Source organism: Pristiophorus japonicus, unplaced genomic scaffold (genome assembly GCF_044704955.1).
Source record: "Pristiophorus japonicus isolate sPriJap1 unplaced genomic scaffold, sPriJap1.hap1 HAP1_SCAFFOLD_207, whole genome shotgun sequence".
Lineage (NCBI taxonomy): Eukaryota > Metazoa > Chordata > Chondrichthyes > Pristiophoridae > Pristiophorus > Pristiophorus japonicus.
In genome coordinates this window covers 1,233,483-1,258,272 of record NW_027251767.1, presented here as the reverse complement: position 1 = coordinate 1,258,272, position 24,790 = coordinate 1,233,483, and the positions used below count along the sequence as shown (strand labels likewise).

Genomic DNA, 24,790 nt, shown 5'->3' with positions numbered 1-24,790 from the left:
GCTTCTTTCTTCGTTACTGTGGCTTCGCGTCCTGCTGTTGCTCGCTCGCTGCTGCTCCGCAATGTCGATTGGATACAAGGAGTGGGCCAGTTCTCTGATGGTCGTGGAGCAGCTTGGAGACGAGTGCGAAAAGGCGACTGAGAAGCAAATGAGGGAAACCTGCAAGAAGCTACTGGGGAATTAGCTCAAATGGTCGAGCGCTCGCTTAGCATATGAGAGGTAGGGGGATCGATGCCTGCATTCTCCACTCTGCTTTTGGCTCAGAGCAATTCTCCAGAAAGAAATGTGGTCTCACGTGTCACTGAGTTCACGCCAGATGGGTCAAAGCACAGCAAACCTTTTTCTGCCATGTCATAAGCAAGACGTCTTGATTTTTGCAAAGATGGATATATGAGGCGAGAGAAGCCAAAAGAACGACTTGCGAGCATTGATTGCTTTTCTGAGCATTTGACTCAGGACCTTCGATTGAGCAGACTGATATGCTGCCTGCTGCGCGAAGAAGGCACTTGCCATGCAAGCGGCCAGGCAGCACGACCAAGTCGGGCAGCTTGCAAGGTCTTTAAATTCAGAATGCGCAGCTTGCAAAAAATCTGCGAGCCTGATAAGAAGTCAAAGCTACACTCTTGTGATTGTTAGTCACACGCGTTTTCCAGGCTGTAAAGAGTCGCTGGCGGTTGACAGTCCCACCGCGCTGCAGCATGGGCTGGTACTGAAGACGCACAGGCCACGCCACGAGTCCAGATGCGTCAACATGCTCACGGAAAACAATCATCGCACAGGAAAATCTTTGGCGTTTCTCTTCGATAGCTCAGTTGGTAGAGCGGAGGACTGTAGTGGAATACTCAGCAAAGTCATCCTTAGGTCGCTGGTTCAATTCCGGCTCGAAGGAGCTAGTGTACTTTTGGATTAAGCAGCAATTCGCTCAAACCAGTTCTCATCACTTTATGGTGCATCATGTTGCCACGAAGGAGCAGGACACCACTTTTCTCGTCTCAAACCTGAATGCACTCTGCATCCACCTTCACACAGCTGTTATGCTTGAGCATTTGTGTCTGCTCACCAGCACAGAGTTTTTTTAAATTTCAAAATTTGCATATAAAAATTTGTACAGTCCATTCAAAAGCAGTTCAGTACATTTAGCTGCGGTCAGCAATCCCATACACTACATTTGGGTGCTGACGGCAGTTCCGTTCGATACATTTCCTTGCTTTTCAGTTCAAGTACAATTCGGTACAATATGGGATACATTGTAGTGCATTCAACAAACTGCAGAGCAGCAACACTTCAAAGCACTCAGCACTCCCTTTCAGGCAAAACAAGTTGGCCATCAGTCAGACAGCGCTGTCGCCTGCTCCCTCACACACAGGGCGGCCGCTACTTTCCGGTCACCTCGCTTCCCTTCCACGGCCTCGTGCTCTTCTCGGCTTCTTTCTTCGTTACTGTGGCTTCGCGTCCTGCTGTTGCTCGCTTGCTGCTGCTCCGCAATGTCGATTGGATACAAGGAGTGGGCCAGTTCTCTGATGGTCGTGGAGCAGCTTGGAGACGAGTGCGAAAAGGCGACTGAGAAGCAAATGAGGGAAACCTGCAAGAAGCTACTGGGGAATTAGCTCAAATGGTAGAGCGCTCGCTTAGCATATGAGAGGTAGGGGGATTGATACCTGCATTCTCCACTCTGCTTTTGGCTCAGAGCAATTCTCCAGAAAGAAATGTGGTCTCACGTGTCACTGAGTTCACGCCAGATGGGTCAAAGCACAGCAAACCTTTTTCTGCCATGTCATAAGCAAGACGTCTTGATTTTTGCAAAGATGGATATATGAGGCGAGAGAAGCCAAAAGAACGACTTGCGAGCATTGATTGCTTTTCTGAGCATTTGACTCAGGACCTTCGATTGAGCAGACTGATATGCTGCCTGCTGCGCGAAGAAGGCACTTGCCATGCAAGCGGCCAGGCAGCACGACCAAGTCGGGCAGCTTGCAAGGTCTTTAAATTCAGAATGCGCAGCTTGCAAAAAATCTGCGAGCCTGATAAGAAGTCAAAGCTACACTCTTGTGATTGTTAGTCACACGCGTTTTCCAGGCTGTAAAGAGTCGCTGGCGGTTGACAGTCCCACCGCGCTGCAGCATGGGCTGGTACTGAAGACGCACAGGCCACGCCACGAGTCCAGATGCGTCAACATGCTCACGGAAAACAATCATCGCACAGGAAAATCTTTGGCGTTTCTCTTCGATAGCTCAGTTGGTAGAGCGGAGGACTGTAGTGGAATACTCAGCAAAGTCATCCTTAGGTCGCTGGTTCAATTCCGGCTCGAAGGAGCTAGTGTACTTTTGGATTAAGCAGCAATTCGCTCAAACCAGTTCTCATCACTTTATGGTGCATCATGTTGCCACGAAGGAGCAGGACACCACTTTTCTCGTCTCAAACCTGAATGCACTCTGCATCCACCTTCACACAGCTGTTATGCTTGAGCATTTGTGTCTGCTCACCAGCACAGAGTTTTTTTAAATTTCAAAATTTGCATATAAAAATTTGTACAGTCCATTCAAAAGCAGTTCAGTACATTTAGCTGCGGTCAGCAATCCCATACACTACATTTGGGTGCTGACGGCAGTTCCGTTCGATACATTTCCTTGCTTTTCAGTTCAAGTACAATTCGGTACAATATGGGATACATTGTAGTGCATTCAACAAACTGCAGAGCAGCAACACTTCAAAGCACTCAGCACTCCCTTTCAGGCAAAACAAGTTGGCCATCAGTCAGACAGCGCTCTCGCCTGCTCCCTCACACACAGGGCGGCCGCTACTTTCCGGTCACCTCGCTTCCCTTCCACGGTCTCGTGCTCTTCTCGGCTTCTTTCTTCGTTACTGTGGCTTCGCGTCCTGCTGTTGCTCGCTCGCTGCTGCTCCGCAATGTCGATTGGATACAAGGAGTGGGCCAGTTCTCTGATGGTCGTGGAGCAGCTTGGAGACGAGTGCGAAAAGACGACTGAGAAGCAATTGAGGGCAACCTGCAAGAAGCTACTGGGGAATTAGCTCAAATGGTAGAGCGCTCGCTTCGCATGTGAGAGGTAGCGAGATCGATGCCTGCATTCTCCACTCTGCTTTTGGCTCAGAGCAATTCTCCAGAAAGAAATGTGGTCTCACGTGTCACTGAGTTCACGCCAGATGGGTCAAAGCACAGCAAACCTTTTTCTGCCATGTCATAAGCAAGACGTCTTGATTTTTGCAAAGATGGATATATGAGGCGAGAGAAGCCAAAAGAACGACTTGCGAGCATTGATTGCTTTTCTGAGCATTTGACTCAAGACCTTCGATTGAGCAGACTGATATGCTGCCTGCTGCGCGAAGAAGGCACTTGCCATGCAAGCGGCCAGGCAGCACGACCAAGTCGGGCAGCTTGCAAGGTCTTTAAATTCAGAATGCGCAGCTTGCAAAAAATCTGCGAGCCTGATAAGAAGTCAAAGCTACACTCTTGTGATTGTTAGTCACACGCGTTTTCCAGGCTGTAAAGAGTAGCTGGCGGTTGACAGTCCCACCGCGCTGCAGCATGGGCTGGTACTGAAGACGCACAGGCCACGCCACGAGTCCAGATGCGTCAACATGCTCACGGAAAACAATCATCGCACAGAAAAATATTTGGCGCTTCCCTTCGATAGCTCAGTTGGTAGAGCGGAGGACTGTAGTGGAATACTCAGCAAAGTCATCCTTAGGTCGCTGGTTCAATTCCGGCTCGAAGGAGCTAGTGTACTTTTGGATTAAGCAGCAATTCGCTCAAACCAGTTCTCATCACTTTATGGTGCATCATGTTGCCACGAAGGAGCAGGACACCACTTTTCTCGTCTCAAACCTGAATGCACTCTGCATCCACCTTCACACAGCTGTTATGCTTGAGCATTTGTGTCTGCTCACCAGCACAGAGTTTTTTTAAATTTCAAAATTTGCATATAAAAATTTGTACAGTCCATTCAAAAGCAGTTCAGTACATTTAGCTGCGGTCAGCAATCCCATACACTACATTTGGGTGCTGACGGCAGTTCCGTTCGATACATTTCCTTGCTTTTCAGTTCAAGTACAATTCGGTACAATATGGGATACATTGTAGTGCATTCAACAAACTGCAGAGCAGCAACACTTCAAAGCACTCAGCACTCCCTTTCAGGCAAAACAAGTTGGCTATCAGTCAGACAGCGCTGTCGCCTGCTCCCTCACACACAGGGCGGCCGCTACTTTCCGGTCACCTCGCTTCCCTTCCACGGTCTCGTGCTCTTCTCGGCTTCTTTCTTCGTTACTGTGGCTTCGCGTCCTGCTGTTGCTCGCTCGCTGCTGCTCCGCAATGTCGATTGGATACAAGGAGTGGGCCAGTTCTCTGATGGTCGTGGAGCAGCTTGGAGACGAGTGCGAAAAGGCGACTGAGAAGCAAATGAGGGAAACCTGCAAGAAGCTACTGGGGAATTAGCTCAAATGGTCGAGCGCTCGCTTAGCATATGAGAGGTAGGGGGATCGATGCCTGCATTCTCCACTCTGCTTTTGGCTCAGAGCAATTCTCCAGAAAGAAATGTGGTCTCACGTGTCACTGAGTTCACGCCAGATGGGTCAAAGCACAGCAAACCTTTTTCTGCCATGTCATAAGCAAGACGTCTTGATTTTTGCAAAGATGGATATATGAGGCGAGAGAAGCCAAAAGAACGACTTGCGAGCATTGATTGCTTTTCTGAGCATTTGACTCAGGACCTTCGATTGAGCAGACTGATATGCTGCCTGCTGCGCGAAGAAGGCACTTGCCATGCAAGCGGCCAGGCAGCACGACCAAGTCGGGCAGCTTGCAAGGTCTTTAAATTCAGAATGCGCAGCTTGCAAAAAATCTGCGAGCCTGATAAGAAGTCAAAGCTACACTCTTGTGATTGTTAGTCACACGCGTTTTCCAGGCTGTAAAGAGTAGCTGGCGGTTGACAGTCCCACCGCGCTGCAGCATGGGCTGGTACTGAAGACGCACAGGCCACGCCACGAGTCCAGATGCGTCAACATGCTCACGGAAAACAATCATCGCACAGAAAAATATTTGGCGCTTCCCTTCGATAGCTCAGTTGGTAGAGCGGAGGACTGTAGTGGAATACTCAGCAAAGTCATCCTTAGGTCGCTGGTTCAATTCCGGCTCGAAGGAGCTAGTGTACTTTTGGATTAAGCAGCAATTCGCTCAAACCAGTTCTCATCACTTTATGGTGCATCATGTTGCCACGAAGGAGCAGGACACCACTTTTCTCGTCTCAAACCTGAATGCACTCTGCATCCACCTTCACACAGCTGTTATGCTTGAGCATTTGTGTCTGCTCACCAGCACAGAGTTTTTTTAAATTTCAAAATTTGCATATAAAAATTTGTACAGTCCATTCAAAAGCAGTTCAGTACATTTAGCTGCGGTCAGCAATCCCATACACTACATTTGGGTGCTGACGGCAGTTCCGTTCGATACATTTCCTTGCTTTTCAGTTCAAGTACAATTCGGTACAATATGGGATACATTGTAGTGCATTCAACAAACTGCAGAGCAGCAACACTTCAAAGCACTCAGCACTCCCTTTCAGGCAAAACAAGTTGGCCATCAGTCAGACAGCGCTGTCGCCTGCTCCCTCACACACAGGGCGGCCGCTACTTTCCGGTCACCTCGCTTCCCTTCCACGGCCTCGTGCTCTTCTCGGCTTCTTTCTTCGTTACTGTGGCTTCGCGTCCTGCTGTTGCTCGCTTGCTGCTGCTCCGCAATGTCGATTGGATACAAGGAGTGGGCCAGTTCTCTGATGGTCGTGGAGCAGCTTGGAGACGAGTGCGAAAAGGCGACTGAGAAGCAAATGAGGGAAACCTGCAAGAAGCTACTGGGGAATTAGCTCAAATGGTAGAGCGCTCGCTTAGCATATGAGAAGTAGGGGGATTGATACCTGCATTCTCCACTCTGCTTTTGGCTCAGAGCAATTCTCCAGAAAGAAATGTGGTCTCACGTGTCACTGAGTTCACGCCAGATGGGTCAAAGCACAGCAAACCTTTTTCTGCCATGTCATAAGCAAGACGTCTTGATTTTTGCAAAGATGGATATATGAGGCGAGAGAAGCCAAAAGAACGACTTGCGAGCATTGATTGCTTTTCTGAGCATTTGACTCAGGACCTTCGATTGAGCAGACTGATATGCTGCCTGCTGCGCGAAGAAGGCACTTGCCATGCAAGCGGCCAGGCAGCACGACCAAGTCGGGCAGCTTGCAAGGTCTTTAAATTCAGAATGCGCAGCTTGCAAAAAATCTGCGAGCCTGATAAGAAGTCAAAGCTACACTCTTGTGATTGTTAGTCACACGCGTTTTCCAGGCTGTAAAGAGTAGCTGGCGGTTGACAGTCCCACCGCGCTGCAGCATGGGCTGGTACTGAAGACGCACAGGCCACGCCAGGATTCCAGATGCGTCAACATGCTCACGGAAAACAATCATCGCACAGAAAAATATTTGGCGCTTCCCTTCGATAGCTCAGTTGGTAGAGCGGAGGACTGTAGTGGAATACTCAGCAAAGTCATCCTTAGGTCGCTGGTTCAATTCCGGCTCGAAGGAGCTAGTGTACTTTTGGATTAAGCAGCAATTCGCTCAAACCAGTTCTCATCACTTTATGGTGCATCATGTTGCCACGAAGGAGCAGGACACCACTTTTCTCGTCTCAAACCTGAATGCACTCTGCATCCACCTTCACACAGCTGTTATGCTTGAGCATTTGTGTCTGCTCACCAGCACAGAGTTTTTTTAAATTTCAAAATTTGCATATAAAAATTTGTACAGTCCATTCAAAAGCAGTTCAGTACATTTAGCTGCGGTCAGCAATCCCATACACTACATTTGGGTGCTGACGGCAGTTCCGTTCGATACATTTCCTTGCTTTTCAGTTCAAGTACAATTCGGTACAATATGGGATACATTGTAGTGCATTCAACAAACTGCAGAGCAGCAACACTTCAAAGCACTCAGCACTCCCTTTCAGGCAAAACAAGTTGGCCATCAGTCAGACAGCGCTCTCGCCTGCTCCCTCACACACAGGGCGGCCGCTACTTTCCGGTCACCTCGCTTCCCTTCCACGGTCTCGTGCTCTTCTCGGCTTCTTTCTTCGTTACTGTGGCTTCGCGTCCTGCTGTTGCTCGCTCGCTGCTGCTCCGCAATGTCGATTGGATACAAGGAGTGGGCCAGTTCTCTGATGGTCGTGGAGCAGCTTGGAGACGAGTGCGAAAAGACGACTGAGAAGCAATTGAGGGCAACCTGCAAGAAGCTACTGGGGAATTAGCTCAAATGGTAGAGCGCTCGCTTAGCATGTGAGAGGTAGCGAGATCGATGCCTGCATTCTCCACTCTGCTTTTGGCTCAGAGCAATTCTCCAGAAAGAAATGTGGTCTCACGTGTCACTGAGTTCACGCCAGATGGGTCAAAGCACAGCAAACCTTTTTCTGCCATGTCATAAGCAAGACGTCTTGATTTTTGCAAAGATGGATATATGAGGCGAGAGAAGCCAAAAGAACGACTTGCGAGCATTGATTGCTTTTCTGAGCATTTGACTCAAGACCTTCGATTGAGCAGACTGATATGCTGCCTGCTGCGCGAAGAAGGCACTTGCCATGCAAGCGGCCAGGCAGCACGACCAAGTCGGGCAGCTTGCAAGGTCTTTAAATTCAGAATGCGCAGCTTGCAAAAAATCTGCGAGCCTGATAAGAAGTCAAAGCTACACTCTTGTGATTGTTAGTCACACGCGTTTTCCAGGCTGTAAAGAGTAGCTGGCGGTTGACAGTCCCACCGCGCTGCAGCATGGGCTGGTACTGAAGACGCACAGGCCACGCCACGAGTCCAGATGCGTCAACATGCTCACGGAAAACAATCATCGCACAGAAAAATATTTGGCGCTTCCCTTCGATAGCTCAGTTGGTAGAGCGGAGGACTGTAGTGGAATACTCAGCAAAGTCATCCTTAGGTCGCTGGTTCAATTCCGGCTCGAAGGAGCTAGTGTACTTTTGGATTAAGCAGCAATTCGCTCAAACCAGTTCTCATCACTTTATGGTGCATCATGTTGCCACGAAGGAGCAGGACACCACTTTTCTCGTCTCAAACCTGAATGCACTCTGCATCCACCTTCACACAGCTGTTATGCTTGAGCATTTGTGTCTGCTCACCAGCACAGAGTTTTTTTAAATTTCAAAATTTGCATATAAAAATTTGTACAGTCCATTCAAAAGCAGTTCAGTACATTTAGCTGCGGTCAGCAATCCCATACACTACATTTGGGTGCTGACGGCAGTTCCGTTCGATACATTTCCTTGCTTTTCAGTTCAAGTACAATTCGGTACAATATGGGATACATTGTAGTGCATTCAACAAACTGCAGAGCAGCAACACTTCAAAGCACTCAGCACTCCCTTTCAGGCAAAACAAGTTGGCTATCAGTCAGACAGCGCTGTCGCCTGCTCCCTCACACACAGGGCGGCCGCTACTTTCCGGTCACCTCGCTTCCCTTCCACGGTCTCGTGCTCTTCTCGGCTTCTTTCTTCGTTACTGTGGCTTCGCGTCCTGCTGTTGCTCGCTCGCTGCTGCTCCGCAATGTCGATTGGATACAAGGAGTGGGCCAGTTCTCTGATGGTCGTGGAGCAGCTTGGAGACGAGTGCGAAAAGGCGACTGAGAAGCAAATGAGGGAAACCTGCAAGAAGCTACTGGGGAATTAGCTCAAATGGTCGAGCGCTCGCTTAGCATATGAGAGGTAGGGGGATCGATGCCTGCATTCTCCACTCTGCTTTTGGCTCAGAGCAATTCTCCAGAAAGAAATGTGGTCTCACGTGTCACTGAGTTCACGCCAGATGGGTCAAAGCACAGCAAACCTTTTTCTGCCATGTCATAAGCAAGACGTCTTGATTTTTGCAAAGATGGATATATGAGGCGAGAGAAGCCAAAAGAACGACTTGCGAGCATTGATTGCTTTTCTGAGCATTTGACTCAGGACCTTCGATTGAGCAGACTGATATGCTGCCTGCTGCGCGAAGAAGGCACTTGCCATGCAAGCGGCCAGGCAGCACGACCAAGTCGGGCAGCTTGCAAGGTCTTTAAATTCAGAATGCGCAGCTTGCAAAAAATCTGCGAGCCTGATAAGAAGTCAAAGCTACACTCTTGTGATTGTTAGTCACACGCGTTTTCCAGGCTGTAAAGAGTAGCTGGCGGTTGACAGTCCCACCGCGCTGCAGCATGGGCTGGTACTGAAGACGCACAGGCCACGCCACGAGTCCAGATGCGTCAACATGCTCACGGAAAACAATCATCGCACAGAAAAATATTTGGCGCTTCCCTTCGATAGCTCAGTTGGTAGAGCGGAGGACTGTAGTGGAATACTCAGCAAAGTCATCCTTAGGTCGCTGGTTCAATTCCGGCTCGAAGGAGCTAGTGTACTTTTGGATTAAGCAGCAATTCGCTCAAACCAGTTCTCATCACTTTATGGTGCATCATGTTGCCACGAAGGAGCAGGACACCACTTTTCTCGTCTCAAACCTGAATGCACTCTGCATCCACCTTCACACAGCTGTTATGCTTGAGCATTTGTGTCTGCTCACCAGCACAGAGTTTTTTTAAATTTCAAAATTTGCATATAAAAATTTGTACAGTCCATTCAAAAGCAGTTCAGTACATTTAGCTGCGGTCAGCAATCCCATACACTACATTTGGGTGCTGACGGCAGTTCCGTTCGATACATTTCCTTGCTTTTCAGTTCAAGTACAATTCGGTACAATATGGGATACATTGTAGTGCATTCAACAAACTGCAGAGCAGCAACACTTCAAAGCACTCAGCACTCCCTTTCAGGCAAAACAAGTTGGCCATCAGTCAGACAGCGCTCTCGCCTGCTCCCTCACACACAGGGCGGCCGCTACTTTCCGGTCACCTCGCTTCCCTTCCACGGTCTCGTGCTCTTCTCGGCTTCTTTCTTCGTTACTGTGGCTTCGCGTCCTGCTGTTGCTCGCTCGCTGCTGCTCCGCAATGTCGATTGGATACAAGGAGTGGGCCAGTTCTCTGATGGTCGTGGAGCAGCTTGGAGACGAGTGCGAAAAGGCGACTGAGAAGCAAATGAGGGAAACCTGCAAGAAGCTACTGGGGAATTAGCTCAAATGGTCGAGCGCTCGCTTAGCATATGAGAGGTAGGGGGATCGATGCCTGCATTCTCCACTCTGCTTTTGGCTCAGAGCAATTCTCCAGAAAGAAATGTGGTCTCACGTGTCACTGAGTTCACGCCAGATGGGTCAAAGCACAGCAAACCTTTTTCTGCCATGTCATAAGCAAGACGTCTTGATTTTTGCAAAGATGGATATATGAGGCGAGAGAAGCCAAAAGAACGACTTGCGAGCATTGATTGCTTTTCTGAGCATTTGACTCAGGACCTTCGATTGAGCAGACTGATATGCTGCCTGCTGCGCGAAGAAGGCACTTGCCATGCAAGCGGCCAGGCAGCACGACCAAGTCGGGCAGCTTGCAAGGTCTTTAAATTCAGAATGCGCAGCTTGCAAAAAATCTGCGAGCCTGATAAGAAGTCAAAGCTACACTCTTGTGATTGTTAGTCACACGCGTTTTCCAGGCTGTAAAGAGTAGCTGGTGGTTGACAGTCCCACCGCGCTGCAGCATGGGCTGGTACTGAAGACGCACAGGCCACGCCACGAGTCCAGATGCGTCAACATGCTCACGGAAAACAATCATCGCACAGAAAAATATTTGGCGCTTCCCTTCGATAGCTCAGTTGGTAGAGCGGAGGACTGTAGTGGAATACTCAGCAAAGTCATCCTTAGGTCGCTGGTTCAATTCCGGCTCGAAGGAGCTAGTGTACTTTTGGATTAAGCAGCAATTCGCTCAAACCAGTTCTCATCACTTTATGGTGCATCATGTTGCCACGAAGGAGCAGGACACCACTTTTCTCGTCTCAAACCTGAATGCACTCTGCATCCACCTTCACACAGCTGTTATGCTTGAGCATTTGTGTCTGCTCACCAGCACAGAGTTTTTTTAAATTTCAAAATTTGCATATAAAAATTTGTACAGTCCATTCAAAAGCAGTTCAGTACATTTAGCTGCGGTCAGCAATCCCATACACTACATTTGGGTGCTGACGGCAGTTCCGTTCGATGCATTTCCTTGCTTTTCAGTTCAAGTACAATTCGGTACAATATGGGATACATTGTAGTGCATTCAACAAACTGCAGAGCAGCAACACTTCAAAGCACTCAGCACTCCCTTTCAGGCAAAACAAGTTGGCTATCAGTCAGACAGCGCTGTCGCCTGCTCCCTCACACACAGGGCGGCCGCTACTTTCCGGTCACCTCGCTTCCCTTCCACGGTCTCGTGCTCTTCTCGGCTTCTTTCTTCGTTACTGTGGCTTCGCGTCCTGCTGTTGCTCGCTCGCTGCTGCTCCGCAATGTCGATTGGATACAAGGAGTGGGCCAGTTCTCTGATGGTCGTGGAGCAGCTTGGAGACGAGTGCGAAAAGGCGACTGAGAAGCAAATGAGGGAAACCTGCAAGAAGCTACTGGGGAATTAGCTCAAATGGTCGAGTGCTCGCTTAGCATATGAGAGGTAGGGGGATCGATGCCTGCATTCTCCACTCTGCTTTTGGCTCAGAGCAATTCTCCAGAAAGAAATGTGGTCTCACGTGTCACTGAGTTCACGCCAGATGGGTCAAAGCACAGCAAACCTTTTTCTGCCATGTCATAAGCAAGACGTCTTGATTTTTGCAAAGATGGATATATGAGGCGAGAGAAGCCAAAAGAACGACTTGCGAGCATTGATTGCTTTTCTGAGCATTTGACTCAGGACCTTCGATTGAGCAGACTGATATGCTGCCTGCTGCGCGAAGAAGGCACTTGCCATGCAAGCGGCCAGGCAGCACGACCAAGTCGGGCAGCTTGCAAGGTCTTTAAATTCAGAATGCGCACCTTGCAAAAAATCTGCGAGCCTGATAAGAAGTCAAAGCTACACTCTTGTGATTGTTAGTCACACGCGTTTTCCAGGCTGTAAAGAGTAGCTGGCGGTTGACAGTCCCACCGCGCTGCAGCATGGGCTGGTACTGAAGACGCACAGGCCACGCCACGAGTCCAGATGCGTCAACATGCTCACGGAAAACAATCATCGCACAGAAAAATATTTGGCGCTTCCCTTCGATAGCTCAGTTGGTAGAGCGGAGGACTGTAGTGGAATACTCAGCAAAGTCATCCTTAGGTCGCTGGTTCAATTCCGGCTCGAAGGAGCTAGTGTACTTTTGGATTAAGCAGCAATTCGCTCAAACCAGTTCTCATCACTTTATGGTGCATCATGTTGCCACGAAGGAGCAGGACACCACTTTTCTCGTCTCAAACCTGAATGCACTCTGCATCCACCTTCACACAGCTGTTATGCTTGAGCATTTGTGTCTGCTCACCAGCACAGAGTTTTTTTAAATTTCAAAATTTGCATATAAAAATTTGTACAGTCCATTCAAAAGCAGTTCAGTACATTTAGCTGTGGTCAGCAATCCCATACACTACATTTGGGTGCTGACGGCAGTTCCGTTCGATACATTTCCTTGCTTTTCAGTTCAAGTACAATTCGGTACAATATGGGATACATTGTAGTGCATTCAACAAACTGCAGAGCAGCAACACTTCAAAGCACTCAGCACTCCCTTTCAGGCAAAACAAGTTGGCCATCAGTCAGACAGCGCTCTCGCCTGCTCCCTCACACACAGGGCGGCCGCTACTTTCCGGTCACCTCGCTTCCCTTCCACGGTCTCGTGCTCTTCTCGGCTTCTTTCTTCGTTACTGTGGCTTCGCGTCCTGCTGTTGCTCGCTCGCTGCTGCTCCGCAATGTCGATTGGATACAAGGAGTGGGCCAGTTCTCTGATGGTCGTGGAGCAGCTTGGAGACGAGTGCGAAAAGACGACTGAGAAGCAATTGAGGGCAACCTGCAAGAAGCTACTGGGGAATTAGCTCAAATGGTAGAGCGCTCGCTTAGCATGTGAGAGGTAGCGAGATCGATGCCTGCATTCTCCACTCTGCTTTTGGCTCAGAGCAATTCTCCAGAAAGAAATGTGGTCTCACGTGTCACTGAGTTCACGCCAGATGGGTCAAAGCACAGCAAACCTTTTTCTGCCATGTCATAAGCAAGACGTCTTGATTTTTGCAAAGATGGATATATGAGGCGAGAGAAGCCAAAAGAACGACTTGCGAGCATTGATTGCTTTTCTGAGCATTTGACTCAAGACCTTCGATTGAGCAGACTGATATGCTGCCTGCTGCGCGAAGAAGGCACTTGCCATGCAAGCGGCCAGGCAGCACGACCAAGTCGGGCAGCTTGCAAGGTCTTTAAATTCAGAATGCGCAGCTTGCAAAAAATCTGCGAGCCTGATAAGAAGTCAAAGCTACACTCTTGTGATTGTTAGTCACACGCGTTTTCCAGGCTGTAAAGAGTAGCTGGCGGTTGACAGTCCCACCGCGCTGCAGCATGGGCTGGTACTGAAGACGCACAGGCCACGCCACGAGTCCAGATGCGTCAACATGCTCACGGAAAACAATCATCGCACAGAAAAATATTTGGCGCTTCCCTTCGATAGCTCAGTTGGTAGAGCGGAGGACTGTAGTGGAATACTCAGCAAAGTCATCCTTAGGTCGCTGGTTCAATTCCGGCTCGAAGGAGCTAGTGTACTTTTGGATTAAGCAGCAATTCGCTCAAACCAGTTCTCATCACTTTATGGTGCATCATGTTGCCACGAAGGAGCAGGACACCACTTTTCTCGTCTCAAACCTGAATGCACTCTGCATCCACCTTCACACAGCTGTTATGCTTGAGCATTTGTGTCTGCTCACCAGCACAGAGTTTTATTAAATTTCAAAATTTGCATATAAAAATTTGTACAGTCCATTCAAAAGCAGTTCAGTACATTTAGCTGCGGTCAGCAATCCCATACACTACATTTGGGTGCTGACGGCAGTTCCGTTCGATACATTTCCTTGCTTTTCAGTTCAAGTACAATTCGGTACAATATGGGATACATTGTAGTGCATTCAACAAACTGCAGAGCAGCAACACTTCAAAGCACTCAGCACTCCCTTTCAGGCAAAACAAGTTGGCTATCAGTCAGACAGCGCTGTCGCCTGCTCCCTCACACACAGGGCGGCCGCTACTTTCCGGTCACCTCGCTTCCCTTCCACGGTCTCGTGCTCTTCTCGGCTTCTTTCTTCGTTACTGTGGCTTCGCGTCCTGCTGTTGCTCGCTCGCTGCTGCTCCGCAATGTCGATTGGATACAAGGAGTGGGCCAGTTCTCTGATGGTCGTGGAGCAGCTTGGAGACGAGTGCGAAAAGGCGACTGAGAAGCAAATGAGGGAAACCTGCAAGAAGCTACTGGGGAATTAGCTCAAATGGTCGAGCGCTCGCTTAGCATATGAGAGGTAGGGGGATCGATGACTGCATTCTCCACTCTGCTTTTGGCTCAGAGCAATTCTCCAGAAAGAAATGTGGTCTCACGTGTCACTGAGTTCACGCCAGATGGGTCAAAGCACAGCAAACCTTTTTCTGCCATGTCATAAGCAAGACGTCTTGATTTTTGCAAAGATGGATATATGAGGCGAGAGAAGCCAAAAGAACGACTTGCGAGCATTGATTGCTTTTCTGAGCATTTGACTCAGGACCTTCGATTGAGCAGACTGATATGCTGCCTGCTGCGCGAAGAAGGCACTTGCCATGCAAGCGGCCAGGCAGCACGACCAAGTCGGGCAGCTTGCAAGGTCTTTAAATTCAGAATGCGCAGCTTGCAAAAAATCTGCGAGCCTGATAAGAAGTCAAAGCTACACTCTTGTGATTGTTAGTCACACGCGTTTTCCAGGCTGTAAAGAGTAGCTGGCGGTTGACAGTCCCACCGCGCTGCAGCATGGGCTGGTACTGAAGACGCACAGGCCACGCCACGAGTCCAGATGCGTCAACATGCTCACGGAAAACAATCATCGCACAGAAAAATATTTGGCGCTTCCCTTCGATAGCTCAGTTGGTAGAGCGGAGGACTGTAGTGGAATACTCAGCAAAGTCATCCTTAGGTCGCTGGTTCAATTCCGGCTCGAAGGAGCTAGTGTACTTTTGGATTAAGCAGCAATTCGCTCAAACCAGTTCTCATCACTTTATGGTGCATCATGTTGCCACGAAGGAGCAGGACACCACTTTTCTCGTCTCAAACCTGAATGCACTCTGCATCCACCTTCACAGAGCTGTTATGCTTGAGCATTTGTGTCTGCTCACCAGCACAGAGTTTTTTTAAATTTCAAAATTTGCATATAAAAATTTGTACAGTCCATTCAAAAGCAGTTCAGTACATTTAGCTGCGGTCAGCAATCCCATACACTACATTTGGGTGCTGACGGCAGTTCCGTTCGATACATTTCCTTGCTTTTCAGTTCAAGTACAATTCGGTACAATATGGGATACATTGTAGTGCATTCAACAAACTGCAGAGCAGCAACACTTCAAAGCACTCAGCACTCCCTTTCAGGCAAAACAAGTTGGCCATCAGTCAGACAGCGCTCTCGCCTGCTCCCTCACACACAGGGCGGCCGCTACTTTCCGGTCACCTCGCTTCCCTTCCACGGTCTCGTGCTCTTCTCGGCTTCTTTCTTCGTTACTGTGGCTTCGCGTCCTGCTGTTGCTCGCTCGCTGCTGCTCCGCAATGTCGATTGGATACAAGGAGTGGGCCAGTTCTCTGATGGTCGTGGAGCAGCTTGGAGACGAGTGCGAAAAGACGACTGAGAAGCAATTGAGGGCAACCTGCAAGAAGCTACTGGGGAATTAGCTCAAATGGTAGAGCGCTCGCTTAGCATGTGAGAGGTAGCGGGATCGATGCCTGCATTCTCCACTCTGCTTTTGGCTCAGAGCAATTCTCCAGAAAGAAATGTGGTCTCACGTGTCACTGAGTTCACGCCAGATGGGTCAAAGCACAGCAAACCTTTTTCTGCCATGTCATAAGCAAGACGTCTTGATTTTTGCAAAGATGGATATATGAGGCGAGAGAAGCCAAAAGAACGACTTGCGAGCATTGATTGCTTTTCTGAGCATTTGACTCAAGACCTTCGATTGAGCAGACTGATATGCTGCCTGCTGCGCGAAGAAGGCACTTGCCATGCAAGCGGCCAGGCAGCACGACCAAGTCGGGCAGCTTGGAAGGTCTTTAAATTCAGAATGCGCAGCTTGCAAAAAATCTGCGAGCCTGATAAGAAGTCAAAGCTACACTCTTGTGATTGTTAGTCACACGCGTTTTCCAGGCTGTAAAGAGTAGCTGGCGGTTGACAGTCCCACCGCGCTGCAGCATGGGCTGGTACTGAAGACGCACAGGCCACGCCACGAGTCCAGATGCGTCAACATGCTCACGGAAAACAATCATCGCACAGAAAAATCTTTGGCGCTTCCCTTCGATAGCTCAGTTGGTAGAGCGGAGGACTGTAGTGGAATACTCAGCAAAGTCATCCTTAGGTCGCTGGTTCAATTCCGGCTCGAAGGAGCTAGTGTACTTTTGGATTAAGCAGCAATTCGCTCAAACCAGTTCTCATCACTTTATGGTGCATCATGTTGCCACGAAGGAGCAGGACACCACTTTTCTCGTCTCAAACCTGAATGCACTCTGCATCCACCTTCACACAGCTGTTATGCTTGAGCATTTGTGTCTGCTCACCAGCACAGAGTTTTTTTAAATTTCAAAATTTGCATATAAAAATTTGTACAGTCCATTCAAAAGCAGTTCAGTACATTTAGCTGCGGTCAGCAATCCCATACACTACATTTGGGTGCTGACGGCAGTTCCGTTCGATACATTTCCTTGCTTTTCAGTTCAAGTACAATTCGGTACAATATGGGATACATTGTAGTACGTTCAACAAACTGCAGAGCAGCAACACTTCAAAGCACTCAGCACACCCTTTCAGGCAAAACAAGTTGGCCATCAGTCAGACAGCGCTGTCGCCTGCTCCCTCACACACAGGGCGGCCGCTACTTTCCGGTCACCTCGCTTCCCTTCCACGGTCTCGTGCTCTTCTCGGCTTCTTTCTTCGTTACTGTGGCTTCGCGTCCTGCTGTTGCTCGCTCGCTGCTGCTCCGCAATGTCGATTGGATACAAGGAGTGGGCCAGTTCTCTGATGGTCGTGGAGCAGCTTGGAGACGAGTGCGAAAAGGCGACTGTGAAGCAAATGAGGGCAACCTGCAAGAAGCTACTGGGGAATTAGCTCAAATGGTAGAGCGCTAGCTTAGCATGTGAGAGGTAGCGGGATCGATGCCTGCATTCTCCACTCTGCTTTTGGCTCAGAGCAATTCTCCAGAAAGAAATGTGGTCTCACGTGTCACTGGGTCAAAGCACAGCAAACCTTTTTCTGCCATGTCATAAGCAAGACGTCTTGATTTTTGCAAAGATGGATATATGAGGCGAGAGAAGCCAAAAGAACGACTTGCGAGCATTGATTGCTTTTCTGAGCATTTGACTCAGGACCTTCGATTGAGCAGACTGATATGCTGCCTGCTGCGCGAAGAAGGCACTTGCCATGCAAGCGGCCAGGCAGCACGACCAAGTCGGGCAGCTTGCAAGGTCTTTAAATTCAGAATGCGCAGCTTGCAAAAAATCTGCGAGCCTGATAAGAAGTCAAAGCTACACTCTTGTGATTGTTAGTCACACGCGTTTTCCAGGCTGTAAAGAGTCGCTGGCGGTTCACAGTCCCACCGCGCTGCAGCATGGGCTGGTACTGAAGACGCACAGGCCACGCCACGAGTCCAGATGCGTCAACATGCTCACGGAAAACAATCATCGCACAGGAAAATCTTTGGCGCTTCTCTTCGATAGCTCAGTTGGTAGAGCGGAGGACTGTAGTGGAATACTCAGCAAAGTCATCCTTAGGTCGCTGGTTCAATTCCGGCTCGAAGGAGCTAGTGTACTTTTGGATTAAGCAGCAATTCGCTCAAACCAGTTCTCATCACTTTATGGTGCATCATGTTGCCACGAAGGAGCAGGACACCACTTTTCTCGTCTCAAACCTGAATGCACTCTGCATCCACCTTCACACAGCTGTTATGCTTGAGCATTTGTGTCTGCTCACCAGCACAGAGTTTTTTTAAATTTCAAAATTTGCATATAAAAATTTGTACAGTCCATTCAAAAGCAGTTCAGTTCATTTAGCTGCGGTCAGCAATCCCATACACTACATTTGGGTGCTGACGGCAGTTCCGTTCGATACATTTCCTTGCTTTTCAGTTCAAGTACAATTCGGTACAATATGGGATACATTGTAGTGCATTCAACAAACTGCAGAGCAGCAACACTTCAAAGCACTCAGCACTCCCTTTCAGGCAAAACAAGTTGGCCATCAGTCAGACAGCGCTGTCGCCTGCTCCCTCACACACAGGGCGGCCGCTACTTTCCGGTCACCTCGCTTCCCTTCCACGGCCTCGTGCTCTTCTCGGCTTCTTTCTTCGTTACTGTGGCTTCGCGTCCTGCTGTTGCTCGCTTGCTGCTGCTCCGCAATGTCGATTGGATACAAGGAGTGGGCCAGTTCTCTGATGGTCGTGGAGCAGCTTGGAGACGAGTGCGAAAAGGCGACTGAGAAGCAAATGAGGGAAACCTGCAAGAAGCTACTGGGGAATTAGCTCAAATGGTAGAGCGCTCGCTTAGCATATGAGAGGTAGGGGGATCGATACCTGCATTCTCCACTCTGCTTTTGGCTCAGAGCAATTCTCCAGAAAGAAATGTGGTCTCACGTGTCACTGAGTTCACGCCAGATGGGTCAAAGCACAGCAAACCTTTTTCTGCCATGTCATAAGCAAGACGTCTTGATTTTTGCAAAGATGGATATATGAGGCGAGAGAAGCCAAAAGAACGACTTGCGAGCATTGATTGCTTTTCTGAGCATTTGACTCAGGACCTTCGATTGAGCAGACTGATATGCTGCCTGCTGCGCGAAGAAGGCACTTGCCATGCAAGCGGCCAGGCAGCACGACCAAGTCGGGCAGCTTGCAAGGTCTTTAAATTCAGAATGCGCAGCTTGCAAAAAATCTGCGAGCCTGATAAGAAGTCAAAGCTACACTCTTGTGATTGTTAGTCACACGCGTTTTCCAGGCTGTAAAGAGTAGCTGGCGGTTGACAGTCCCACCGCGCTGCAGCATGGGCTGGTACTGAAGACGCACAGGCCACGCCAGGATTCCAGATGCGTCAACATGCTCACGGAAAACAATCATCGCACAGAAAAATATTTGGCGCTTCCCTTCGATAGCTCAGTTGGTAGAGCGGAGGACTGTAGTGGAATACTCAGCAAAGTCATCCTTAGGTCGCTGGTTCAATTCCGGCTCGAAGGAGCTAGTGTACTTTTGGATTAAGCAGCAATTCGCTCAAACCAGTTCTCATCACTTTATGGTGCATCATGTTGCCACGAAGGAGCAGGACACCACTTTTCTCGTCTCAAACCTGAATGCACTCTGCATCCACCTTCACACAGCTGTTATGCTTGAGCATTTGTGTCTGCTCACCAGCACAGAGTTTTTTTAAATTTCAAAATTTGCATATAAAAATTTGTACAGTCCATTCAAAAGCAGTTCAGTACATTTAGCTGCGGTCAGCAATCCCATACACTACATTTGGGTGCTGACGGCAGTTCCGTTCGATACATTTCCTTGCTTTTCAGTTCAAGTACAATTCGGTACAATATGGGATACATTGTAGTGCATTCAACAAACTGCAGAGCAGCAACACGTCAAAGCACTCAGCACTCCCTTTCAGGCAAAACAAGTTGGCCATCAGTCAGACAGCGCTGTCGCCTGCTCCCTCACACACAGGGCGGCCGCTACTTTCCGGTCACCTCGCTTCCCTTCCACGGTCTCGTGCTCTTCTCGGCTTCTTTCTTCGTTACTGTGGCTTCGCGTCCTGCTGTTGCTCGCTCGCTGCTGCTCCGCAATGTCGATTGGATACAAGGAGTGGGCCAGTTCTCTGATGGTCGTGGAGCAGCTTGGAGACGAGTGCGAAAAGGCGACTGAGAAGCAAATGAGGGAAACCTGCAAGAAGCTACTGGGGAATTAGCTCAAATGGTAGAGCGCTCGCTTAGCATGTGAGAGGTAGCGGGATCGATGCCTGCATTCTCCACTCTGCTTTTGGCTCAGAGCAATTCTCCAGAAAGAAATGTGGTCTCACGTGTCACTGGGTCAAAGCACAGCAAACCTTTTTCTGCCATGTCATAAGCAAGACGTCTTGATTTTTGCAAAGATGGATATATGAGGCGAGAGAAGCCAAAAGAACGACTTGCGAGCATTGATTGCTTTTCTGAGCATTTGACTCAGGACCTTCGATTGAGCAGACTGATATGCTGCCTGCTGCGCGAAGAAGGCACTTGCCATGCAAGCGGCCAGGCAGCACGACCAAGTCGGGCAGCTTGCAAGGTCTTTAAATTCAGAATGCGCAGCTTGCAAAAAATCTGCGAGCCTGATAAGAAGTCAAAGCTACACTCTTGTGATTGTTAGTCACACGCGTTTTCCAGGCTGTAAAGAGTAGCTGGTGGTTGACAGTCCCACCGCGCTGCAGCATGGGCTGGTACTGAAGACGCACAGGCCACGCCACGAGTCCAGATGCGTCAACATGCTCACGGAAAACAATCATCGCACAGAAAAATATTTGGCGCTTCCCTTCGATAGCTCAGTTGGTAGAGCGGAGGACTGTAGTGGAATACTCAGCAAAGTCATCCTTAGGTCGCTGGTTCAATTCCGGCTCGAAGGAGCTAGTGTACTTTTGGATTAAGCAGCAATTCGCTCAAACCAGTTCTCATCACTTTATGGTGCATCATGTTGCCACGAAGGAGCAGGACACCACTTTTCTCGTCTCAAACCTGAATGCACTCTGCATCCACCTTCACACAGCTGTTATGCTTGAGCATTTGTGTCTGCTCACCAGCACAGAGTTTTTTTAAATTTCAAAATTTGCATATAAAAATTTGTACAGTCCATTCAAAAGCAGTTCAGTACATTTAGCTGCGGTCAGCAATCCCATACACTACATTTGGGTGCTGACGGCAGTTCCGTTCGATACATTTCCTTGCTTTTCAGTTCAAGTACAATTCGGTACAATATGGGATACATTGTAGTGCATTCAACAAACTGCAGAGCAGCAACACTTCAAAGCACTCAGCACTCCCTTTCAGGCAAAACAAGTTGGCTATCAGTCAGACAGCGCTGTCGCCTGCTCCCTCACACACAGGGCGGCCGCTACTTTCCGGTCACCTCGCTTCCCTTCCACGGTCTCGTGCTCTTCTCGGCTTCTTTCTTCGTTACTGTGGCTTCGCGTCCTGCTGTTGCTCGCTCGCTGCTGCTCCGCAATGTCGATTGGATACAAGGAGTGGGCCAGTTCTCTGATGGTCGTGGAGCAGCTTGGAGACGAGTGCGAAAAGACGACTGAGAAGCAATTGAGGGCAACCTGCAAGAAGCTACTGGGGAATTAGCTCAAATGGTAGAGCGCTCGCTTAGCATGTGAGAGGTAGCGGGATCGATGCCTGCATTCTCCACTCTGCTTTTGGCTCAGAGCAATTCTCCAGAAAGAAATGTGGTCTCACGTGTCACTGAGTTCACGCCAGATGGGTCAAAGCACAGCAAACCTTTTTCTGCCATGTCATAAGCAAGACGTCTTGATTTTTGCAAAGATGGATATATGAGGCGAGAGAAGCCAAAAGAACGACTTGCGAGCATTGATTGCTTTTCTGAGCATTTGACTCAGGACCTTCGATTGAGCAGACTGATATGCTGCCTGCTGCGCGAAGAAGGCACTTGCCATGCAAGCGGCCAGGCAGCACGACCAAGTCGGGCAGCTTGCAAGGTCTTTAAATTCAGAATGCGCAGCTTGCAAAAAATCTGCGAGCCTGATAAGAAGTCAAAGCTACACTCTTGTGATTGTTAGTCACACGCGTTTTCCAGGCTGTAAAGAGTAGCTGGCGGTTGACAGTCCCACCGCGCTGCAGCATGGGCTGGTACTGAAGACGCACAGGCCACGCCACGAGTCCAGATGCGTCAACATGCTCACGGAAAACAATCATCGCACAGAAAAATATTTGGCGCTTCCCTTCGATAGCTCAGTTGGTAGAGCGGAGGACTGTAGTGGAATACTCAGCAAAGTCATCCTTAGGTCGCTGGTTCAATTCCGGCTCGAAGGAGCGAGTGTACTTTTGGATTAAGCAGCAATTCGCTCAAACCAGTTCTCATCACGTTATGGTGCATCATGTTGCCACGAAGGAGCAGGACACCACTTTTCTCGTCTCAAACCTGAATGCACTCTGCATCCACCTTCACACAGCTGTTATGCTTGAGCATTTGTGTCTGCTCACCAGCACAGAGTTTTTTTAAATTTCAAAATTTGCATATAAAAATTTGTACAGTCCATTCAAAAGCAGTTCAGTACATTTAGCTGCGGTCAGCAATCCCATACACTACATTTGGGTGCTGACGGCAGTTCCGTTCGATACATTTCCTTGCTTTTCAGTTCAAGTACAATTCGGTACAATATGGGATACATTGTAGTGCATTCAACAAACTGCAGAGCAGCAACACTTCAAAGCACTCAGCACTCCCTTTCAGGCAAAACAAGTTGGCTATCAGTCAGCCAGCGCTGTCGCCTGCTCCCTCACACACAGGGCGGCCGCTACTTTCCGGTCACCTCGCTTCCCGTCCGCGGTCTCGTGCTCTTCTCGGCTTCTTTCTTCGTTACTGTGGCTTCGCGTCCTGTGTTGCTCGCTCGCTGCTGCTCCGCAATGTCGATTGGATACAAGGAGTGGGCCAGTTCTCTGATGGTCGTGGAGCAGCTTGGAGACGAGTGCGAAAAGGCGACTGAGAAGCAAATGAGGGCAACCTGCAAGAGGCTACTGGGGAATTAGCTCAAATGGTAGAGCGCTCGCTTAGCATGTGAGAGGTAGGGGGATCGATGCCTGCATTCTCCACTCTGCTTTTGGCTCAGAGCAATTCTCCAGAAAGAAATGTGGTCTCATGTGTCACTGAGTTCACGCCAGATGGGTCAAAGCACAGCAAACCTTTTTCTGCCATGTCATAAGCAAGACGTCTTGATTTTTGCAAAGATGGATATATGAGGCGAGAGAAGCCAAAAGAACGACTTGCGAGCATTGATTGCTTTTCTGAGCATTTGACTCAGGACCTTCGATTGAGCAGACTGATATGCTGCCTGCTGCGCGAAGAAGGCACTTGCCATGCAAGCGGCCAGGCAGCACGACCAAGTCGGGCAGCTTGCAAGGTCTTTAAATTCAGAATGCGCAGCTTGCAAAAAATCTGCGAGCCTGATAAGAAGTCAAAGCTACACTCTTGTGATTGTTAGTCACACGCGTTTTCCAGGCTGTAAAGAGTAGCTGGCGGTTGACAGTCCCACCGCGCTGCAGCATGGGCTGGTACTGAAGACGCACAGGCCACGCCACGATTCCAGATGCGTCAACATGCTCACGGAAAACAATCATCGCACAGAAAAATATTTGGCGCTTCCCTTCGATAGCTCAGTTGGTAGAGCGGAGGACTGTAGTGGAATACTCAGCAAAGTCATCCTTAGGTCGCTGGTTCAATTCCGGCTCGACGAAGCTAGTGTACTTTTGGATTAAGCAGCAATTCGCTCAAACCAGTTCTCATCACTTTACGGTGCATCATGTTGCCACGAAGGAGCAGGACACCACTTTTCTCAACTCAAACCTGAATGCACTCTGCATCCACCTTCACACAGCTGTTATGCTTGAGCATTTGTGTCTGCTCACCAGCACAGAGTTTTTTTAAATTTCAAAATTTGCATATAAAAATTTGTACAGTCCATTCAAAAGCAGTTCAGTACATTTAGCTGCGGTCAGCAATCCCATACAATACATTTGGGTGCTGACGAAAGTTCCGTTCGATACATTTCCTTGCTTTTCAGTTCAAGTACAATTCGGTACAATATGGGATACATTGTAGTGCATTCAACAAACTGCAGAGCAGCAACACTTCAAAGCACTCAGCACTCCCTTTCAGGCAAAACAAGTTGGCCATCAGTCAGACAGCGCTCTCGCCTGCTTCCTCACACACAGGGCGGCCGCTACTTTCCGGTCACCTCGCTTCCCTTCCACGGTCTCGTGCTCTTCTCGGCTTCTTTCTTCGTTACTGTGGCTTCGCGTCCTGCTGTTGCTCGCTCGCTGCTGCTCCGCAATGTCGATTGGATACAAGGAGTGGGCCAGTTCTCTGATGGTCGTGGAGCAGCTTGGAGACGAGTGCGAAAAGGCGACTGAGAAGCAAATGAGGGAAACCTGCAAGCAGCTACTGGGGAATTAGCTCAAATGGTAGAGTGCTCGCTTAGCATATGAGAGGTAGGGGGATCGATGCCTGCATTCTCCACTCTGCTTTTGGCTCAGAGCAATTCTCCAGAAAGAAATGTGGTCTCACGTGTCACTGAGTTCACACCAGATGGGTCAAAGCACAGCAAACCTTTTTCTGCCATGTCATAAGCAAGACGTCTTGATTTTTGCAAAGATGGATATATGAGGCGAGAGAAGCCAAAAGAACGACTTGCGAGCATTGATTGCTTTTCTGAGCATTTGACTCAGGACCTTCGATTGAGCAGACTGATATGCTGCCTGCTGCGCGAAGAAGGCACTTGCCATGCAAGCGGCCAGGCAGCACGACCAAGTCGGGCAGCTTGCAAGGTCTTTAAATTCAGAATGCGCAGCTTGCAAAAAATCTGCGAGCCTGATAAGAAGTCAAAGCTACACTCTTGTGAT

The 24,790-nt window shown here is 49.0% G+C and overlaps 17 non-coding genes across 17 annotated transcripts; all 17 read left to right on the top strand.

The window, feature by feature from the left end:
• Positions 1–797: 797 nt before the first annotated feature.
• On the top strand, positions 798–889 carry trnay-gua (transfer RNA tyrosine (anticodon GUA)). The gene is given in 2 exon segments: positions 798–834; positions 854–889. It is a non-coding gene; the product is annotated as a tRNA-Tyr (tRNA).
• Positions 890–2,220: 1,331 nt separating this feature from the next.
• Positions 2,221–2,312, top strand: trnay-gua (transfer RNA tyrosine (anticodon GUA)). The gene is given in 2 exon segments: positions 2,221–2,257; positions 2,277–2,312. It is a non-coding gene; the product is annotated as a tRNA-Tyr (tRNA).
• A 1,331-nt stretch (positions 2,313–3,643) lies between these two features.
• Positions 3,644–3,735, top strand: trnay-gua (transfer RNA tyrosine (anticodon GUA)). Its single transcript is given in 2 exon segments — positions 3,644–3,680; positions 3,700–3,735. It is a non-coding gene; the product is annotated as a tRNA-Tyr (tRNA).
• A 1,331-nt stretch (positions 3,736–5,066) lies between these two features.
• On the top strand, positions 5,067–5,158 carry trnay-gua (transfer RNA tyrosine (anticodon GUA)). Its single transcript is given in 2 exon segments — positions 5,067–5,103; positions 5,123–5,158. It is a non-coding gene; the product is annotated as a tRNA-Tyr (tRNA).
• A 1,331-nt stretch (positions 5,159–6,489) lies between these two features.
• Positions 6,490–6,581, top strand: trnay-gua (transfer RNA tyrosine (anticodon GUA)). Its single transcript is given in 2 exon segments — positions 6,490–6,526; positions 6,546–6,581. It is a non-coding gene; the product is annotated as a tRNA-Tyr (tRNA).
• A 1,331-nt stretch (positions 6,582–7,912) lies between these two features.
• trnay-gua (transfer RNA tyrosine (anticodon GUA)) lies at positions 7,913–8,004 on the top strand. Its single transcript is given in 2 exon segments — positions 7,913–7,949; positions 7,969–8,004. It is a non-coding gene; the product is annotated as a tRNA-Tyr (tRNA).
• Positions 8,005–9,335: 1,331 nt separating this feature from the next.
• trnay-gua (transfer RNA tyrosine (anticodon GUA)) lies at positions 9,336–9,427 on the top strand. Its single transcript is given in 2 exon segments — positions 9,336–9,372; positions 9,392–9,427. It is a non-coding gene; the product is annotated as a tRNA-Tyr (tRNA).
• Positions 9,428–10,758: 1,331 nt separating this feature from the next.
• Positions 10,759–10,850, top strand: trnay-gua (transfer RNA tyrosine (anticodon GUA)). The gene is given in 2 exon segments: positions 10,759–10,795; positions 10,815–10,850. It is a non-coding gene; the product is annotated as a tRNA-Tyr (tRNA).
• Positions 10,851–12,181: 1,331 nt separating this feature from the next.
• On the top strand, positions 12,182–12,273 carry trnay-gua (transfer RNA tyrosine (anticodon GUA)). Its single transcript is given in 2 exon segments — positions 12,182–12,218; positions 12,238–12,273. It is a non-coding gene; the product is annotated as a tRNA-Tyr (tRNA).
• A 1,331-nt stretch (positions 12,274–13,604) lies between these two features.
• Positions 13,605–13,696, top strand: trnay-gua (transfer RNA tyrosine (anticodon GUA)). Its single transcript is given in 2 exon segments — positions 13,605–13,641; positions 13,661–13,696. It is a non-coding gene; the product is annotated as a tRNA-Tyr (tRNA).
• Positions 13,697–15,027: 1,331 nt separating this feature from the next.
• Positions 15,028–15,119, top strand: trnay-gua (transfer RNA tyrosine (anticodon GUA)). Its single transcript is given in 2 exon segments — positions 15,028–15,064; positions 15,084–15,119. It is a non-coding gene; the product is annotated as a tRNA-Tyr (tRNA).
• A 1,331-nt stretch (positions 15,120–16,450) lies between these two features.
• Positions 16,451–16,542, top strand: trnay-gua (transfer RNA tyrosine (anticodon GUA)). Its single transcript is given in 2 exon segments — positions 16,451–16,487; positions 16,507–16,542. It is a non-coding gene; the product is annotated as a tRNA-Tyr (tRNA).
• Positions 16,543–17,858: 1,316 nt separating this feature from the next.
• Positions 17,859–17,950, top strand: trnay-gua (transfer RNA tyrosine (anticodon GUA)). The gene is given in 2 exon segments: positions 17,859–17,895; positions 17,915–17,950. It is a non-coding gene; the product is annotated as a tRNA-Tyr (tRNA).
• Positions 17,951–19,281: 1,331 nt separating this feature from the next.
• On the top strand, positions 19,282–19,373 carry trnay-gua (transfer RNA tyrosine (anticodon GUA)). Its single transcript is given in 2 exon segments — positions 19,282–19,318; positions 19,338–19,373. It is a non-coding gene; the product is annotated as a tRNA-Tyr (tRNA).
• Positions 19,374–20,689: 1,316 nt separating this feature from the next.
• trnay-gua (transfer RNA tyrosine (anticodon GUA)) lies at positions 20,690–20,781 on the top strand. Its single transcript is given in 2 exon segments — positions 20,690–20,726; positions 20,746–20,781. It is a non-coding gene; the product is annotated as a tRNA-Tyr (tRNA).
• Positions 20,782–22,112: 1,331 nt separating this feature from the next.
• trnay-gua (transfer RNA tyrosine (anticodon GUA)) lies at positions 22,113–22,204 on the top strand. Its single transcript is given in 2 exon segments — positions 22,113–22,149; positions 22,169–22,204. It is a non-coding gene; the product is annotated as a tRNA-Tyr (tRNA).
• A 1,328-nt stretch (positions 22,205–23,532) lies between these two features.
• Positions 23,533–23,626, top strand: trnay-gua (transfer RNA tyrosine (anticodon GUA)). The gene is given in 2 exon segments: positions 23,533–23,571; positions 23,591–23,626. It is a non-coding gene; the product is annotated as a tRNA-Tyr (tRNA).
• Positions 23,627–24,790: the final 1,164 nt, after the last annotated feature.